The following is a 19,813-nucleotide window of genomic DNA, read 5'->3' as shown; positions in this document are numbered from 1 at the left end:
ACATTGTGCATACTCAATTAAAATTAAAATTACATTTTACACTATTACATTTGTAAGAGAGACTTTGAAACATTTTAACACAGTAAGATGAAAACACACACACACACATTTTCTCATTGCTGTTGTTATTGTTAGTTGCTACAGATTCTGGCAGTTGGAACCCCCCAAAGGTGCCTTGGAAGACTGCCCTGGCGATCTGGTTCTGAAAGGTCAGAGCACTGAAAATCCTTTGGGGCAGTTCTACTCTGCACACGTAGGGACACCATCATTAATCTAATTAGATTTTAGTGTAGGTAAGTATTTTTTTTTCTTTTTGAATCTTGTAGTGTATTTGCTTTTGTCATTATATAAATGTACCAAAATGTCAAATAGATCGGGTCACAACTCACTATTATTGAGTAACTCTCCCCCCACTACCCCAGTTTTATCCTGCATGGGGAGAAAACATTACCAAGAAAAACCGGTTATTCAATTTCTGGCAATATGTCAATTTAATATTTCTGCAAACCCTCTGTTATTAAACCTCTAAAAATGCTGGATGAAACACTTCAAAGGAAACATTTTAAATTTATTGCTGAGCTGACAAGAAAGGACATTCTCAGAAACCTAACACAGTAAAAAAAAAAAAAAACACAGTAAGAAAGTACAAATTCAGGAAGGGCAGGGCTCAAGCAAACAGCTGTCAATTCCCAGTAACCTAAGCATTGGATGTTAACGGGCCATTTTTTTGAAACAGGACAAAGGCTGGATAACATAAGGGGTGGAAAACTATACCAGAGACCCCTGAGTAAAACCCAATAGTCCAGATCCCGGTGGACTCAAACTGCCGATCTTTTGGTTTGCAGCCGTAGCGCTTAACCACTATGCCACCAGCGTTTCCAAATTTGACATAAACAGCTTAAAGTAGAAAAATTCTGCTATCTTAAGAGAACTTGCTTACGGGACCTTGCATCTGAATGGTAGATGGGGAAAAAAAACTCCCTTGAGAATTCCTACATAGAAGATGATGACCATGTAGAAAGGTAAAAATCCGTCTTTGATGTCAGAATATCTGATATTAAATTACAGGATTACCCAAATGTGATCTTAAGCTTGGTTCAAAATATCTACGACCCTCAAAAACCCATCTCTCACATAAATAAAATTCTTTCCTCTCTAAGTGAGTTATTTAAAGTTATAAGCAAGGTATTACACATCAAAGTCCTGAAACTATTCCAAACTATTCAAATGTAAAATGCACATGTATTCACACATACACATTTATTTTGAGTCACTGAGCATTTCAAGTTTAATCCAGGATAAATTTTCTATAGTAATACCTATAATATTTGTACTTTTTATTTTTAAGTAATTTCCAAATCATGTGAAATTTGTAAGAAGAATAAAACGAACAATGGCATATCCTTTGTGGATTTCCCAACTGTTTACATTTTATTCCATTTAGTGCTCTTTCCACTACTCTCTCTCTCTGTCTCTCTCTCTCTCTCTCTATATATATATATATATATTCTAGGAAGAATTAGCTAGTGAAAACCTTAGGAATAGCAGCAGAACATTGTCTGATATAGTACCACAAGATGAGCCCCTCAGGTTGGAAGGAACTCAGAATATGACTGGGGAAGAGCTACCTCCTCAAAGTAGAGTCGACTTTAATGATGCGGATGGAGTCAAGTTTCTGGGCCCTTCATTTGCTGATGTGGCCGAACTCAAAATGAGAAGACATAGCTGCAAACATCCATTAATAATCAGAATGTGGAATGTATGAAGTATGAATCTAGGAATTCTGGAAATTGTCAAAAATGCCAGAAATTCAAGCCCTATTCAGAAGAGGGAGCGAAAGAAGAATATCGTTGTTGATATCAGATGGATCTCGGCTGAAAGCAGAGAATACCAGAAAGATGTTTACCTGTGTTTTATTGACTAAGCAAAGACATTCAACTGTATGGATCATAACAAATTATGGATAACATTGTAAAGAATGAGAATTTGAGAACACTTTATTGTGCTCATGAGATACCTGTACATAGATCAAGAGGCAGTCATTTGAACAGAACGCGGTGATACTGTGTGGTTTAATGTCAGGAAAGGTGTGCTTCAGTGTTGTATCCTTTCACCATATTTATTCGATCTGTATGCTGAGCAAATAATCTGAGAAGCTGGACTATATGAAGAAGAACATGGCATCAGGACTGGAGGAAGACTCATTAACCACCTGTGTTATGCATGACACAACCTTGCTTGTTGAAAGTAAAGAGGATTTGAAGCACTTACTGATGAAGATCAAAGACCACAGCCTTCGTCATGGATTATACCTCAACATAAAGAAAACAAAAATCCCCACAACTGAACCAATAAGCAATATTACAATAAACACAGAAAAGTTTGAAGTTGTCGAGGATTTCATTCTACTTGGATCCACAATCAATGCCCAAGGAAACAGCAGTCAAAAAAATCAATAGGCTCATTGCATTGGGCAAATCTGGTGTGAACGACCTCTTTAAAGTGTTGAAAAGTAAATATGTTACCTTGCAGACTAAAGTGTGCCTGATCCAAGCCGTGGTAATTTCAATCGCATTACACGCATGTGAAAGCTGGACAATGAATAAGGAAGACCGAAGAAGAATTGGCATCTTTGAATTGTGGTGTTGGCAAAGAATATTGACTATACCATGGGCTGCCAAAAGAACGAACAAATCTGTCTTGAAAGAAGTACGACCAGAATGCTCCTAAGAAGCAAAGATGGTGAGACTAAGTATCACATACTTTGGATGCGTTATCAGAAGGGATCAGTTCCTGGAGAGAAGGACATCATGCTTGGTAAAGTAGGAGGTCATTGAAAAAGAGAAAGACCCTCAATGAGATGGAGTGACACGGTGGATGCAACAATAGGCTCAAGCATAACAAGGACTGTGAGGATGGCGCAGGACCAGGGAGCTTTTTGTTCTGTTGTACGTAGGGTCGCTATGATTTGGAACCGGCTCGATGGCACCTAACAACAAAAACATGTATATATCCCTTCCTCCCTCTCCATACCCCTTGATCTGTCTATATATATATATATATATATATATATATTTTCTGAACTATTTAAAGTAATTCACAGACATTATGGCTTTTTATACCTAGATAACTCATGGTCCACTTCTTTTGAACAAGGGCATTACTTTACATTATTTTATATCAGCAGAGTTCGGTTACCAAAATCAGGAAATTTGCCCTTGCTATAATTTTATTTTCTAATCCACAGTTCATGTCCAAATTTTGTCTATTGTCTTTAGTAGCTTTTTGTTGTTGTTTCTCTGTGTTTGAACATGCAATCCAGACTAGCACTGCATTTAAGAACCCTGTTGCTTTCATTTCCTTTAACTTGTTTTTTTTTTTTTTCTTTCACGGCATTGACATTTTTAGCAACAGCCATTTACTTGTCATTTACATCTCAGTTTGGGTTTGTCTGACATTTCCTCATGATTCAGTTCAGGTAAGACATTTTGGTAGGTACACCACAGCTGTGGTACTCTGTCTTTCCTGGTGCATCACACCAGGAGGCATGCAATATTGGCTTGTTCCAATGTTGTTAAGGTTAACTTTAATCACATAGAATAGGTAGTGTCTGCCAGGTTTCTGGACTGTAAAGTGTTTATTTCCTCTTCTCAATTAATAAAAAATTTATGGGAGATACTTTCAAACAATAAAAATATCCTGTTCCTCATTATATTTTCACCTTATAGTATTAGCATGTGCTGCTCATTCTCGCCAGCATCAATTATTATTGTGTTGATAATAAAAGGTGATTAACTCCAGCATTCTACTTATATTTATTAGTGGTCCTGCTACTATAATGCAGAGCTTTCCTCACACCCCAATTTTTTTAATTACTTTATTAATTCATTTATTTTGTTATGGATATCAATATGAACTGATGGATTCTTATTAAAAGGGTTATGAACTGTTGCTGTCATTATTGTATTGTTAAAATTGAGAGCCCTTTTGAGCTGATTACTGCCCCCTTTGACATATTTCCAGCATTTATTTTAAGTACTTTTTACTTTCTGGCATAAAATGGTTCGGAGTTCATCTTATATTTTTCCTGCTCCAGCCCTGGAATCAGGCATTACTCCAAGTGGACAGATCAAGGATATTACTCTCACACACACATATATCAATATTAGATAGATACAGATATCAGTGATACAGGTAGATATGTGCTATGATTTTGTAAGTTCATATCGATACCTGCAGTTCCAATCCAATGCGACAGAATTCATTCTCAACTTCTCTCTTCGTGACTGCCTTCTTCAATAGTGAAAAACCTGGCTTCCATTGTTCTCAATATATCTTGCTGGTGTAATCAGTTGTAGAATACAAGAAAATAGTTTTAAAATTGATTACCCTTCCCACTGGAAAAAATAAAAAAGGATTCAAACTTTACTTTCTGCTTTCTTTTCCTTAATACTGTAGTGATGATTCATTGAAAATATAGTTTTATATTTCTGTTTGTATTCCATTTTAGTTTTTTTAATGCATATTTGTTTATATTATTTTATTTCTTGAGTAGTAAAATATTAATATGTCTCCAAAAGTTCAAATTACATAAAAAATTATATTGAGTGAAATGTTACTCCCTCAATCCATTCATTCCATTCCAGTCCATAACCTTAGATAACTGATATCACATGTTTTCATATGTTCCAGTGCCATTTTCATGTATTTTGATGAGTTGTCTGTTCATGTCCACTGTCTTGCAGATTTTTTTTTCTCCAATTTTAAGCACTGGTAAACCCTGGTGGCGTAGTGGTTAACAATTATGACTGCTAATTAAAAAAAAAAATTGTTTTTTTTTTTTAATCAAAATGTTTACACTTCGAATCTATCAGGCGCTCTTTGGAAACTCTATGGGGTAGTTCTACTCTCTCCTATAGGGTCTCTGTGAGTCGGAATGAACTTGACCTCAACAGGTGATATTTTACCGATAAAACCAAACCACACATGTTGCCATTCAGTCAATTATGACTCATAGTAACTCAGAGTAGAACTGCCCCACAGGGTTTCCAAGGGGTGGCTGGTGAATTTGAACTGCCGATCTTTTGGTTAGCAGCCGAGTTCTTAACCACTTCACCACCAGGGCTCCACATTAGTGATATATCTCCAGTATGTATTGCGACCACCACCCATCAGTCAGTTTGTTATGCTGTGGTGGCTCATGTGTTCCTGTGAAGCTAGCTAGAAGTCATGCCACTGGAGTTTCAAAAACCAGCAAGGTCACCTATGGTGGACAGGTTTAGTGGATCTTCCAACTAAAACAGAGTAGGAAGAAAGGCCTGACAATCTACTTCCAAAAATTAGCCAGTAAAAACTTTATGGATCAGGGGGTGGGGCCAAGATGGCTCACTAGGTAGAAACTACCTCAGATCCCTCTTACAACAAAGATGCAGAAAAACAAGTGAATCGATCATATATATGACAATCTACGAACCCTGACCACCAAACACAGATCTAAAGAGTTGACCTGAGTGACAGAGACTGAGAACAAACAACCATGGTGAAGCAGCGACTGTTTTCGGAGCCTGGAGCCAGCGTCCCAGTCAGGAAACCTTGGCGCCGGGCTTTGGACTGGGCTCAGGGGAGCTAAGCACGGCATCCTGAGACGGCACAAACACGGGGCACAGCCCTGGCCCCATGAACTGACCTCAGGGGAAGCCCAGCCAGTGCATGCAGGCAGTGCAGTGACGTGGCTGACAGGAAGAGAAGTCACTGGGAGGCAGCGACTGGTTTTGGAGCCGGGAGTGCGGTGTCCCAGCTGGGGAACCTTGGCACTGGGCTTTGGATTGGGAGCGGAGGAACTAACTGGCTTCTGAGGCAGCACAAGCACGGGACACGGGCCTGACCCTCGGGGGCAATCTCTAACCAGTCAGCGTACACAGTCGACACGCCCCTCGGGAATCTCAGATAAAACAATCATCCCAAGCAAGATAAGTAACTTTGTTTATATTCCGGGGTTCTACTCTCTCCTATTTATCTGAACCCTCCCCTCCCCTTCCCAGGCGGCTTCATTAACATTGGAATTTCCTGAGCCAGAAAGTAAACTGCTCTGCGGTTTTTCTTTCTCTCTCTCTCTCTTTTTTTTTTTTTTTTTGGTCTTTTCCTAACCCATTCTCCTGGCCTGAGAGAAGCAGCTACAAAAAACCCAGGGACCAAAAATCCTTCCTTAATTGGACTAAAAACACAGAACCAGCTCCAGCCAAGCATATGTGATCCACAGTCTTGGGCTTTCACCCCTACAGGGAACAAGGTGGCTATTATAACGTAAAGGCATTTCTGATAGAGATCTGACTGTAATTGTTTTAGCGGATTACTGGAAAGACAAGTTTCCTGGGTCTGATATCTCTGTGTATTCAACAGAGCCCTCACTGACCCACGACAGGGAACTGAGGGCTGAAGCTCCCCACAGACCACCTAGCCTCCTGCCTTAGGGGTCTAAAGAGGGTGACACCTACCAATCTGTAGAGGTACTTGCATTGGGAGCCTAAGGTACAGCTGCAGAGCCCACCCACCAAGGTGCTTTAGGAATAGAGACACATCTACCTCACTGACACTTGGGGGAAGCCTGTCAGCATCCTGCCACCGTTGGAGTGTGAACCCCAGCTGCTACTAGAATCTGGTGCACACAACTACCACCACTACTTCTCTAGGTGGAGAGGCGACAGTCGGCACCACACACTTGATGACCCAAAATCAGATTCTAATTCTACTCAAGAATAGTGAAAGGACTCAGGCTTACATATCTGGTAACAGCCCAAACCAGCTAGTAATAGGACATAAGTGAGTCAAGGGCTACAACAATCAAGACAGCACAATCTAGTAGCCCATTTACGTATATTGAAAGAGAACAAAACAAGATAAGAGTCAGTGAGCAAATATAGAATAAATCACTACAATATCTTAGTGATGGCTCAGAGACAGCAGTCGATATCAAACCAAATAAAGAAGCAGACCATGATTGCCTCTACAACTCCCCAAACAAAAGAATCAAAATTTTTCCCAAATGAAGATAGAATCCTGGAATTGCCAGATGCAGAATACAAAAAACTAATTTACAGAATGCTTCAAGACATCAGGGATGACCTCAGAAATGAAATAAGGCAATCTACAGAAAAAGCCAAGGAACACACTGATAAAGCAGTTGAAGAAATCAAAAAGATTATTCAAGAACATAGTGGAAAAATTAATAAGTTGCAAGAATCCATAGAGAGACAGCATTCAGAAATCCAAAAGATTAACAATAAAATTACAGAATTAGACAACGCAATAGGAAGTCAGAGGAGCAGACTCGGGCAATTGGAATGCAGAGTGGGAGATCTGGAGGACCAGGGAATTGACACCAGTGTAGCTGAAAAAAAATCAGATAAAAGAATTTTAAAAAATGAAGAAACCCTAAGAATCATGTGGGACTCTATCAAGAAGAATAACTTGCGTGTGATTGAAGTCCCAGAACAGGGAGGGATAACAGAAAACACAGAGAGAATAGTTGAAGATCTGTTGGCAGAAAACTTCCCTGACATCATGAAAGAAGAAAGGATATCTATCCAAGATGCTCATCGAACCCCATTTAAGATCGATCCAAAAAGAAAATCACCAAGACATATTACCATCAAACTTGCCAAAACCAAGATAAAGAGAAAATTTTAAAAGCACCCAGAGATAAAAGGTCTCCTTCAAGGGAGAATCAATAAGTTCAGACTACTCAGCAAAAACCATGCAGGCAAGAAGGCAATGGGATGACGTATACAGAACACTGAAGGAGAAAAACTGCCAGCCAAGGATCATATGTCCAGCAAAACTCTCTCTGAAATATGAAGGTGAAATTAAGACATTTACAGATAAACACAAGCTTAGAGAATGTGCAAAAACCAAACCAAAGTTACAAGAAATACTAAAGGAAATTGGTCAGAAAACCAATAATATCAGATACCAGCACAACACAAGGTCACAGAACAGAGCATCCTGATACCAACTTAACTAGGGAAATCACAAAAACAAATTAAGATTAATTTTAAAAAGAAAAAAAACACTCAAAACAGAGAATCATTGAAGTCAATATGTGAAAGATCACAGTAATCAAAAAGAGGGACTAAATACCAGTGGCATAGAACTGCCATATGCAGAGGGATACAAGGCGATATAGGACAACACAAGTTAGGTTTTTACTTAGAAAAATACGGATAAATATTAAGGTAACCACAAAGAGGTATAACAACTCCATAACTCAAAATAAAAACCAGGAAAAACATCACAACTCAGCAAACAAAGACTATAAAAATGAGGAACACAAAATTTACAAAGAAAAATGTCTCAGCACAAAAAAGTAAGTGGAAAAATGAAATTGTCAACTACACACATAAAAATGCATCAAAATGACAGCACTAAACACACACTTATCTATAATTATGCTGAATGTAAATGGACTAAACGCACCAATAAAGAGACAGAGAGTCTCAGACTGGATAAAGAAACACGAGCCGTCTATATGCTACCTACAAGAGACACACCTTAGACTTAGAGACACAAACAAACTAAAACTCAAAGGATGGAAAAAAATATATCAAGCCAACAATAAGCCAAAAAGAAGAGGAGTAGCAATATTAATTTCTGACAAAATAGACTTTAAAGTTAAATCCACCACAAAGGATAAAGAAGGACACTGCATAATGATTAAAGGGACAATTGACCAGGAAGATACAACTATATTAAATATTTATGCACCCAATGACAGGACTGCAAGATACATAAAACAAACTTTAACAGAACTAAAAAGTGAGATAGACATCTCCACAATTATAGTAGGAGACGTCAACACACCACTTTCGGAGAAGGACAGGACATCCAGTAAGGAGCTCAATAGAGACATGGAAGACCTAATTGCTACAATCAACCAACTTGACCTCATTGATTTATACAGAACACTCCACCCAACTGCTGCAAAGTATACTTTTTTTCCTAGCGCATATGGAACATTCTCTAGAATAGACCACATATTAGGTCATAAAACAAACCTTTGCAGAATCCAAAACATCGAAATATTACAAAGTATCTTCTCAGACCACAATGCCATAAAAGTGGAAATCAATGACAGAAAAATTAGGGAAAAGAAATAAAATACTTGGAAACTGAACAATACCCTGCTGAAAAAAGACTGGGTTATAGAAGACATTAAGGAGGGAATAAAGAAATTCATAGAATGCAACGAGAATAAAAATACTTCCTATCAAAGCCTCTGGGACACAACAAAAGCAGTGCTCAGAGGTCAATTTATATCGATAAATGCACACATACAAAAAGAAGAAAGAGCCAAAATCAGAGAAACGTCCCTACAAATTGAACAAATAGAAAGTGAGCAACAAAAGAATCCATCAGGCACTAGAAGAAAACAAATAATAAAAATTAGAGCTGAACTAAATGAATTAGAGGACAGAAAAACAGTTGAGAGAATTAACAAAGCCAAAACGTGGTTCTTTGAAAAAATAAACAAAACTGATAAACCATTGGCCAGACTGACTAAAGAAATACAGGAAAGGAAACAAATAACCTGAATAAGAAATGAGATGGGCCACATCACAACAAACCCAGCTGAAATTAAAAGAATCATATCAGATTATTACAAAAAATTGTACTGTAACAAATTTGCAAACCTAGAAGAAATGGATGAATTTCTGGAAAAACACTACCTACCTAAACTAACACAATCAGAAGTAGGACAAGTAAATAGACCCATAACAAAAAAAGAGATTGAAAAGGTAATCAAAAAACTCCCAGCAAAAAAAAGCCCTGGCCTGGATGGCTTTACTGCAGAGTTTTACCAAACTTTCAGAGAAGAGTTAACACCACTACTACTAAAGGTATTTCAAAGCATAGAAAATGATGGAATACTGCCTAACTGTTTCAGTGAAGCCACCATATCCCTGATACCAAAACCAGGTAAAGACATCACAAAAAAGAAAATTACAGACCTAAGTCCCTCATGAACATAGATACAAAAACCCTCAACAAAATTCTAGCCAATAGAATTCAACAATATATCAAAAAAATAATCCACCACGACCAAGTGGGATTTATACCAGGTATGCAAGGCTGGTTTAATATTAGAAAAACAATTAATGTAATCAACCATATAAATAAAACAAAAGACAAAAACCACATGAACTTATCAATTAATGCAGAAAAGGCATTTGACAAAGTCCAACACCCATTTATGATAAAAACTCTCAGCAAAATAGGAATTGAAGGAAAATTCCTCAACATAATAAAGGGCATCTATGCAAAGCCAACAGCCAACATCACTCTAAATGGAGAGAGCCTGAAAGCATTTCCCTTGAGAATGGGAACCAGACAAGGATGCCCTTTATCACCGCTCTTATTCAACGTTGTGCCAGAGGTCCTAGCCAGAGCAATTAGGCTAGACAAGGAAATAAAGGGCATCCGGATTGGCAAGGAAGAAGTAAAGTTATCTCTATTTGCAGATGACATGATCTTATACACAGAAAACCCTAAGGAATCCTCCAGAAAACTACTGAAACTAATAGAAGAGTTTGGCAGAGTCTCAGGTTATAAAATAAACATACAAAAATCACTTGGATTCCTCTACATCAACAAAAAGAACATCGAAGAGAAAATCACCAAATCAATACGATTCACAGTAGCCCCCAAGACGATAACATACTTAGGAATAAATCTTACCAAGGATGTAAAAGACCTATACAAAGAGAACTACAAAGTACTAGTGCAAGAAACTAAAAAGGACCTACTTAAGTGGAAAAACATACCTTGCTCATGGATAGGAAGACTTAACATAGTAAAAATGTCTATTCTACCAAAAGCCATCTATACATACAATGCACTTCAGATCCAAATTCCAATGACATTTTTTAATGTGATGGAGAAACAAATCACCAACTTCATATAGAAGGGAAAGAAGCCTCGGATAAGTAAAGCATTAATGAAAAAGAAGAAGAAAGTGGGAGGCCTCACTCTACCTGGTTTTAGAACCTATTATACAGCCACAGTAGTCAAAACAGCCTGGTACTGGTACAACAACAGGCACATAGACCAATGGAACAGAATTGAGAACCAAGATATAAATCCATCCACATATGAGCAGCTGATATTTGACAAAGGCCCAGTGTCAGTTAACTGGGGAAAAGATAGTCTTTTTAACAAATGGTGCTGGCATAACTGGATATCCATTTGCAAAAAAATGAAACAGGACCCATACCTCACACCATGCACAAAAACTAACTCCAAGTGGATCAAAGACCTAAACATAAAGACTAAAACGATAAAGATCATGGAAGAAAAAATAGGGACAACATTAGGAGCCCTAATACAAGGCATAAACAGAATACAAAACATTACCAAAAATGACAAAGAGAAACCAGATAACTGGGAGCTCCTAAAAATTGGACACCTATGCTCATCTAAAGACTTCACCAAAAAAGTAAAAAGACCACCTACAGATTGGGAAAGAATTTTCAGCTATGACATCTCTGACCAGTGCCTGATCTCTAAAAATGTATATGATTCTGTTAAAACTCAACCACAAAAGACAAACAACCCAATCAAGAACTGGGCAAAGGATATGAACACACACTTCACTAAAGAAGATATTGAGGCAGCTAACAGATACATGAGAAAATGCTCTCGATCGTTAGCCATTAGAGAAATGCAAATTAAAACTACGATGAGATTCCATCTCACTCCAACAAGGCTGGCATTAATCCAAAAAAACACAAAATAATATGGAGAGGCTGGGGAGAGATTGAAACTCTTATACACTGCTGGCAGGAACGTAAAATGGTACAACCACTTTGGAAATCTATCTGGCGTTTTCTTAAACAGTTAGAAATAGAACTACCATACAACCCAGAAATCCCCCTCCTCGAAATATACCCTAGAGAAATAAGAGCCTTCACACGAACAGATATATGCACACCCATGTTTACTGCAGCTCTGTTTACAATAGCAAAAACCTGGAAGCAACCAAGGTGTCCATCAATGGATGAATGGTTAAATAAATTATGGTATATTCACACAATGGAATACTACGCATCGATAAAGAACAATGAGGAATCTGTGAAACATTTCATAACATGGAGGAACCTGGAAGGCGTTATGCTGAGTGAAATTAGTCAGAGCAAAAGGACAAATTTTGTATAAGACCACTATTATAAGATCTTGAGAAATAGTATAAACTGAGAAGAACACATACTTTTGTGGTTATGAGGGGGGGAGGGAGGGTGGGAGAGTGTTATTTACTGATTAGTTAGTAGATAAGAACTACCTTAGGTGAAGGGAAGGACAATACTCAATACAGGGAAGGTCAGCTCAACTGGACTGGACCAAAAGCAAAGAAGTTTCCGGGATAAACTGAATGCTTTGAAGGTCTCCAGAGCAAGGGCGGGGGTTTGGGGACTATGGCTTAAGGGGACTTCTAAGTCAATTGGCAAAATAATTCTATTATGAAAACATTCTGCATCCCACTTTGAAATATGGCGTCCGGGGTCTTAAATGCTAACAAGCGGCCATCTAAGATGCATCAATTCGTCTCAATCCACCTGGATCAAAGGAAAATGAAGAACACCAAGGTCACACGATAACTAAGAGCCCAAGAGACAGAAAGGGCCCCATGAACCAGAGACTTACATCATCCTGAGACCAGAAGAACTAGATGGTACCCGGCCACAACCAATGACTGCCCTGACAGGGAGCACAACAGAGAAACCCTGAGGGAGCAGGAGAATAGTGGGATGCAGACCCCAAATTCTCATAAAAAGACCAGACTTAATGGTCTGACTGAGACTAGAGGAATCCTGGCGGTCATGGTCCCCAAACCTTCTGTTGGCCCAGGACAGGAACCATTCCCGAAGACAACTCATCAGACATGGAAGGGACTGGACAATGGGTGGGAGAGAGATGCTGACGAAGAGTGAGCTACTTGTATCAGGTGGACACTTGAGACTGTGTTGGCATCTCCTTTCTGGAGGGGAGATAGGAGGGTAGAGAGGGTTAGAAACTGGCAAAGTCGTCAGGAAAGGAGAGGTTGTAAGGAGAGAGCGGGCTGACTCATTAGGGGGAGAGTAAGTGGGAGTATGGAGTAAGGTGTATATAAGCTTATATGTGACAGACTGACTTGATTTGTAAACTTTCACTTAAAGCACAATAAAAATTATTAAAAAAAAAATTGTTAAGCTTGAGCCCATTGTTGCAGCCCCTGTGTCAATCCACGTCATTAAGGGTTTCCCTCTTTTTTGCTGACCCTCTACTTTACCAAGCATGACGTTCTTCTCCAAGGACTGGTCCCTCCTGATAACAAGTCTAAAATACATGAGATGAAGTCTCACCATCCTCGCTTCTAAGGAGTATTCTGGCTGTACTTCTTCCAAGACAGATTTGTTCCACCCTCTGGTAGTCCACGGTATATTCTTCACTAGCACCGTTATTGAAAGGCATCAGTTCTTCTTCAGTCTTCCTTATTCATTTTCCTGCTTTCACACGCATATGAGATGATTGAAAACACCATGGTTTGGGTCAGGCACACCTTAATTCTTAAAGTGACTTTTTTTTTTTTTTTTTTAACACTTTAAAGAGGTCTTTTGCAACAGATTTGCCCACTGCAATATGTCCTTTGATTTCTTGACTGCTGCTTCCATGGGTGTTGATTGTGGGTCCAAGTAAAATGAAATCCTTGACAGCTTCAGTCTTTTCTGTTTATGGTGATGTTGCTTATTGGTCCAGTTGTGAGGATTTTTGTTTTCTTTATGTTGAGGAGAAACCGTGGTGGCGTAGTGGTTAAGTGCTACGGCTGCTAACCAAAGAGTAGGCAGTTCGAATCTGCCAGGCACTCCTTGGAAACTCCATGGAGCAGTTCTACTCTGTCCTACAGGGTCGCTATGAGTCAGAATTGACTCCATGGCACTGGGTTTGGTTTTGGTTTTTTTGGTTTTATGTTGAGATATAATCCATACTGAAGGCTGTGATCTTTGATTTTCATCGGTAAGTGCTTCAAATCCCCTTCACTTTCAGCAAGCAAGGTTGTGTCATCTCCATAAAGCAGGTTGTTAATGAGTCTTCCTCCAGTCCTGATGCTGCATTCTTCTTCATACAGTCCAGCTTCTCAGATTATTTGCTCAGCATACAGATTGAATAAGTATGGTAAATGGATATAGCCCTGATGCACATCTTTCCTGACTTTAAACCCCACAGTATTCTCTTCTTCCATTCGAATAATTGCCTCTTGGCCTCTGTACAAGTTCCTCATGAGCATAATTAAGTGTTCTGGAATTCCCATTACATTACTATTAAGTAGCTAAAAATATCAATTCTCACTTTTATTGCATGCAGATTTCAAGTTATAATTAAGATGCCTTTCCACCTACACAGGTTATAGAAAAATTTACCTGTTTTTTTCTAGTACTTATATGACCTCATTCTTTGCATTCAGATCTCTGATAGATTGTGTTTATTCTTAGATGTGGTATGAATCCAATTTTATTATTTCCTAAGCAGTTTTCCAGTTGTCTTGTCATCATTTCTTGTAACTTTCATGTTGCCCAAGTGATTGAAATATCATGTTTATTATACACTGGGTTACCGTATGTATAAAAATCTATTTTCTATTCTATTGCACTGGTCTATATGCCCATTTCTGTGTCAATAGTATACTGTTTTAATAACACAGGCTTTATATTATATTCTAATATCTCATAGGGTTAATCCCTCTTTTAGTTTTCTTTTTCAGTATTTCCCTCGCTCTTCTTGCATCTTTATTTATACATAGGGCTACTTCAGGGCCAAGAAATTCTCCTTGTTCTGCATGACAAATGGAAGATTGGTCTTCCAGTCATGCCTCAGGGGGTATGCATTGCTCTTGACCCAGGCAGTGGTCTCCTCTTGATCTGAAGCATTCCACGAAATATCAGACAGAGTATGGGTTGGAAAAAACATGGGAACTTGTCTCTCAGATTCAGCTCAGAGATGTTGGGCACCGTATTAAAAGGTATGGCTTTAGTACATGTGGAACCTGATTCTTATTTTGCTTAATTGCTGGCTTGGGATGGCCTCAAGGTCTTTGGTCGATAAGATTTCTGCCAGTGCCTAAACTTGAGGCATCAAGAAGCTACAGGACAGAGTCTGGGGCCTCCTGGAGGTAGGAAGTATGACTTCTTCATCTCAGGTCTTCAAAGGGAACACTAATTGTCTTTCTTCATAATGTTTTATGTCTTAAAATCATATCTGTCAATCTGCTTTCTAATCATTAAATAGGTACAGAGGGTGGAACTCAGAAAATAGTTTAGTAAATGACCTTATCCACTTTTCCTCTGCAATATTCTTTCTTGAAGGTGGAGTGAATATAAGATTTATTATTTAATAATGTCTCCCTGCCATCGCTTTATGGTTTGTCTTTATTCTTCAGGAAACTGATACAAATCCAAATAAACCTTACAAAATTATTTCTTTATAATCCAGCCATTGGACCCATTAACATCCCATTAATCGGTCAAGGTTAGTTATGGTCTAATTCCATATAGATATTAAGAATGTTAATGCCTGTCATAAAATCATTCAGACATTTATTTGTACTTGGTAACTATTATTTAACCATTATATCTTTACAATGGTATGAATTTTTCTTCTCTGCTTTTAGAGAATCCCAATGGACATTGAACTAGCTATTATTTTCAAGAGCAGTCCCATCCAGGAAACTCAGATGGAGTAAAATAAAAATATTTATGGTTAGATTTGCAAATACTTTCTAATAATGGCATCATTGTCACTTCTCTCATTTTCTCTTCTTCTAAAGTAATTGGCATTTTCTTATAATCTGTATTTACTTTAATAGTTTAGTATACTGACATGTTTTATGCAATTACTATGATGATGTACTAGTGAACACATATTCACAAACACGAGGGCTCAATCAAACAAAATATAGATTGCTAATACATCCTTAAATGTACTATGTACTATTTGTACTATATACAAATGTATTTTTTATTGCCTTGTTAATTATTTTCTGTAGCATAGAAAAAAGGGCAAACTGAAGCTAGAACATTTTGCACCAAGTAATTTTTTTATTGTACTTTTTAAACAGTTATCAAGTTCTATCATAACCAGGACATATTTCAACATATCAGTATAGTGATAATTTCTTGGAAACAAGACACGTATCTTGTTCTTTTTAAAATGTATTTGATTTGTGTTTTGGACTGCATTGTCTTCAACACAATACTGCAAACACAGTAGATAATGAATAAAAACTTGTCAATTTCTTTTGTCAAATGCTACTAAGATCGATTATTTTTTATCTGTATAAACTTCTAGATAACAACATTTTTCTCTTCTATGCACTTGCTTTATTTCTTTGATCCTGATCAACTTTAAGATATTATGGAATAGATTTTATGATGATAGACAGTTATGTGTATCGACCTGTGTCCTGGGGAACATTAACACTCCACAAAATGTTAATGGGTATTACATGACAACAGAAATCCATAGAAAATAAGTTTGGAAAACACATTGAATATTAACAAAATGAAGGCTCTGAGAAGGCCTGCAGTAAAAAGCCAACAACAACAAAAAAAGCCACTATATTTAACACCAATTTTCTAAACTTTTTTCAAGAAAAAGTCATTGACACTCCTTAGAACAAGGCTTTCAGAATAAAGTTTGGGAAAAGAAAATTAGTAGCTATTCCAACTTTAAAAGATGCATTAGAATCATTTTTTAAAAAAATAATTGAGCAAACAAACTTCAACTAAAACAATATTAAGGAGGGCCCTCTTAAAAAAAAAAAATTTTTTTTCTTTTTTTTTCTCTTTCCTAGGAAAGTAGCTACTGTAATCCCAGATCAAACAAACAAAAAAAAACCATAAACTGTGGAGTTGACTCTGACTCCACCCTGTACACAGAATAGAACCACAACATAGGGTTTCCAAGGCTATAATCTTTATGGAAGCAGGCTGCCACAGCTTTCTCCCACAGAGCAGCTGGTGGGTTTGAACAGCCTAACTTTTTATTACTGCAGAGCGATTAACCTGAAAAACCAGGGTGCCTCTTGACCAAATGTTACTCTTCCGAAAGTTCCCAGAATCAGAGTTGTAGAGCTACATGCGTTTAAGTTCATTCAAAAAATTGTTCAAAAGTTCAAATTACATAAAAAATTATATTGAGTGAAATGTTACTCCCCCATTCCATTCATTCCATTCCAACCCATAACCTTAGGTAACTGATATCATGTTTTCATATGTTCCAGTGCCATTTTCATGTATTTTGATGAGTTATCTGTTCATGTCCACTGTCTTACAGATTTTTTTCTCCAATTTTAAGAGTGCTTATTTTTTTTTTTTTTAATATATTAGGGAAACCCTGTTGGCGTATTGTTTGATAATTATGACTGCTAATCAAAAGGTTGGCACTTCGAATATACCAGGCGCTCCTTGGAAACTCTGTGGGGTATTTCTATTCTCTCCTATAGGGTCTCTGTGAGCCGGAATCAACTTGACCACAAAGCGTGATATTTTAGGGATAAAATCAAACCACACATGTTGCCATTCAGTCAATTCCGACTCGTAGTGACTCAGAGTAGAACTGCCCCACAGGGTTTCCAAGGGGCAGCTGGTGAATTTGAACTGCCGATCTTTTGGTTAGCAGCCGAGTTCTTAGCCACTGCACCACCAGGGCTCCACATTAGTGATATATCTGCAGTATGTATTGCGACCACCATCCACCAATCAGTTTGTTATACTGTGGTGGCTCGTGTGTTCCTGTGATGCTGGAAGTCATGCCACTGTTGTTTCAAATACCAGCAAGGTCACCTATGGTGGACACATTTAGTGGAGCTTCCAACTAAAATGGATTAGGAAGAAAGGCCTGACAATCTACTTCCAAAAATTAGCCAGTAAAAACTTTATGGATCACAACAGAACATTGTCTCACTCTCTTGATGTGGACACGTCATCAGGAGGGATTCACTGCTAGAGGAGGACATCATGTTGGTGAAGTAGAAGGCAAACAAGGGTGAGGGAGTTCCCCAATGAAATAGATTGGCATAGTACCCACAAAAATGGATTTATACATTCCAGTAATCATGAGAACAATGCATGACTGAGCAAAGTTCATTCTGTTGTATGTAAGATCACCATGAGTTAGAGTGGGCTTGACAATGGTTATCTAACAATCTATCTGTTAAATTCCACCAAGACTCAGCTTTGTGTCCCGAGACAGTAGTGTTTCTTGGCATATTGGGAATTGGCACTGAGACCAATGTGATTAAAGGATAGGCTGATGTAATAAGACAGTAACAAGAGATGAGGTCTATGAGTTGGAGGTTTTGAGAAGGAATGACCATGTAGGACCTAGCAAACCATTTTAAGGATTTTAGCTTTCACCGTGGAGATAGGAAGCAATTGGAGAGTTTTGTCCAGAAAAGTCATGTAAGGTCAAGGAAGGAAGGAGAGTGCGAAGAAAATGAGTAAAGAGCCAGTAAAGAGGATTAAATTATTAACTTCATACATAACTCCAAAACTATTTGGCCTATTTACAGCATGATAATAGTTCAGAAACATAGGAGAATGTACACAATAGTGTCATGGTATTACACTCAATACATGATCTAGTCAATGTACTGTTTCACTGAAAAAAACCTGTACCTTTAGCATACCGTACATGCTAATTTTTTCTGTAAATAATAACAAAAATAATTGATATTTAAAAAATGAATAATTTATTATCTTTAGCATTATTGTTATCATACATTTTATAGTATAATATTTTATTATTTTAATTTCCAATTTTATAGGCTATACTGCTCTAGCTCTCTCTGACTACTTTGATTTTTGTTGTTTTAGTATTAACTTAGAAATGAAATTAAATATAAAAGTAAAAAGCCCTTTGAAATTGAAAACTGATTAAAACAAGTAAACTCAATTAGATAAATATAGATAGATAGATATAGTTATTAACATAAATGTCACAAAGAAGCATTTTTTTAAAGAATATAAAATAGTATTTTTAATGTACATCCAAAGAACTGTACATCCTAATGGGGAAAAGGCCTAAAAAAAGATGTTACTGCAGTTAGTGGTCTTAATTAGAATAATTCTGATAGCAGTGTTATTATTAGATTACTACTAGTATTGTTATACTTTTGAAACTATAGTAGTGAAAAGAAAATATACAATGTTTCAGTATCATTAAAAAACAAAATCTTATGTATGACAGAGATATTGAAATACCAAATCAAAAATATTATGGAAGAAATTCTGTATTCTTTGATTTATAAATATCAATATAAACTCACAATTTTCCTGTTTCTAAAAACATAATGTTTAAAAATTAAAAGACACGTTAACCCAGTGCAATAAACCAAACATTAATCGCCACTGAGTCGATTCTAACTCGCAGCGACCTCATAAGACAGAGTAGTTCTGCCTCTTAGAGTTTTCAGATTGTAATCTTTACGAGAACAGGCTGCCACATCTTTCTCCTCTGGGGAGGCTGGTGGGTTCGAACTGCTGACCTTCCAGTTAGCAGCCTAGCACTTAACTATTGTACCAATAGGTGGGCCTTTCAGAAGCTAATTTGAATAAATTGAATATACACGATATTGTTTTTGTTGTGTGCTGTTGAGTAGATCCCAACCCATAACAACCGTATAGGACAGAGTAGAACTGCCCCATAGGGTTTCCATGGCTATAATCTTTATGGAAGCAGACTGCCACACCTTTCTCCCAAGGAGCAGCTGGTGGGTTTGAGCCACTGA

The sequence above is a fragment of the Elephas maximus genome, chromosome 18, assembly GCF_024166365.1.
Source record: "Elephas maximus indicus isolate mEleMax1 chromosome 18, mEleMax1 primary haplotype, whole genome shotgun sequence".
In the NCBI taxonomy this organism is placed as follows: domain Eukaryota; kingdom Metazoa; phylum Chordata; class Mammalia; order Proboscidea; family Elephantidae; genus Elephas; species Elephas maximus.
The sequence above is the reverse complement of the archived record's forward strand: the minus strand, read 5'-3'. Positions refer to the sequence as shown.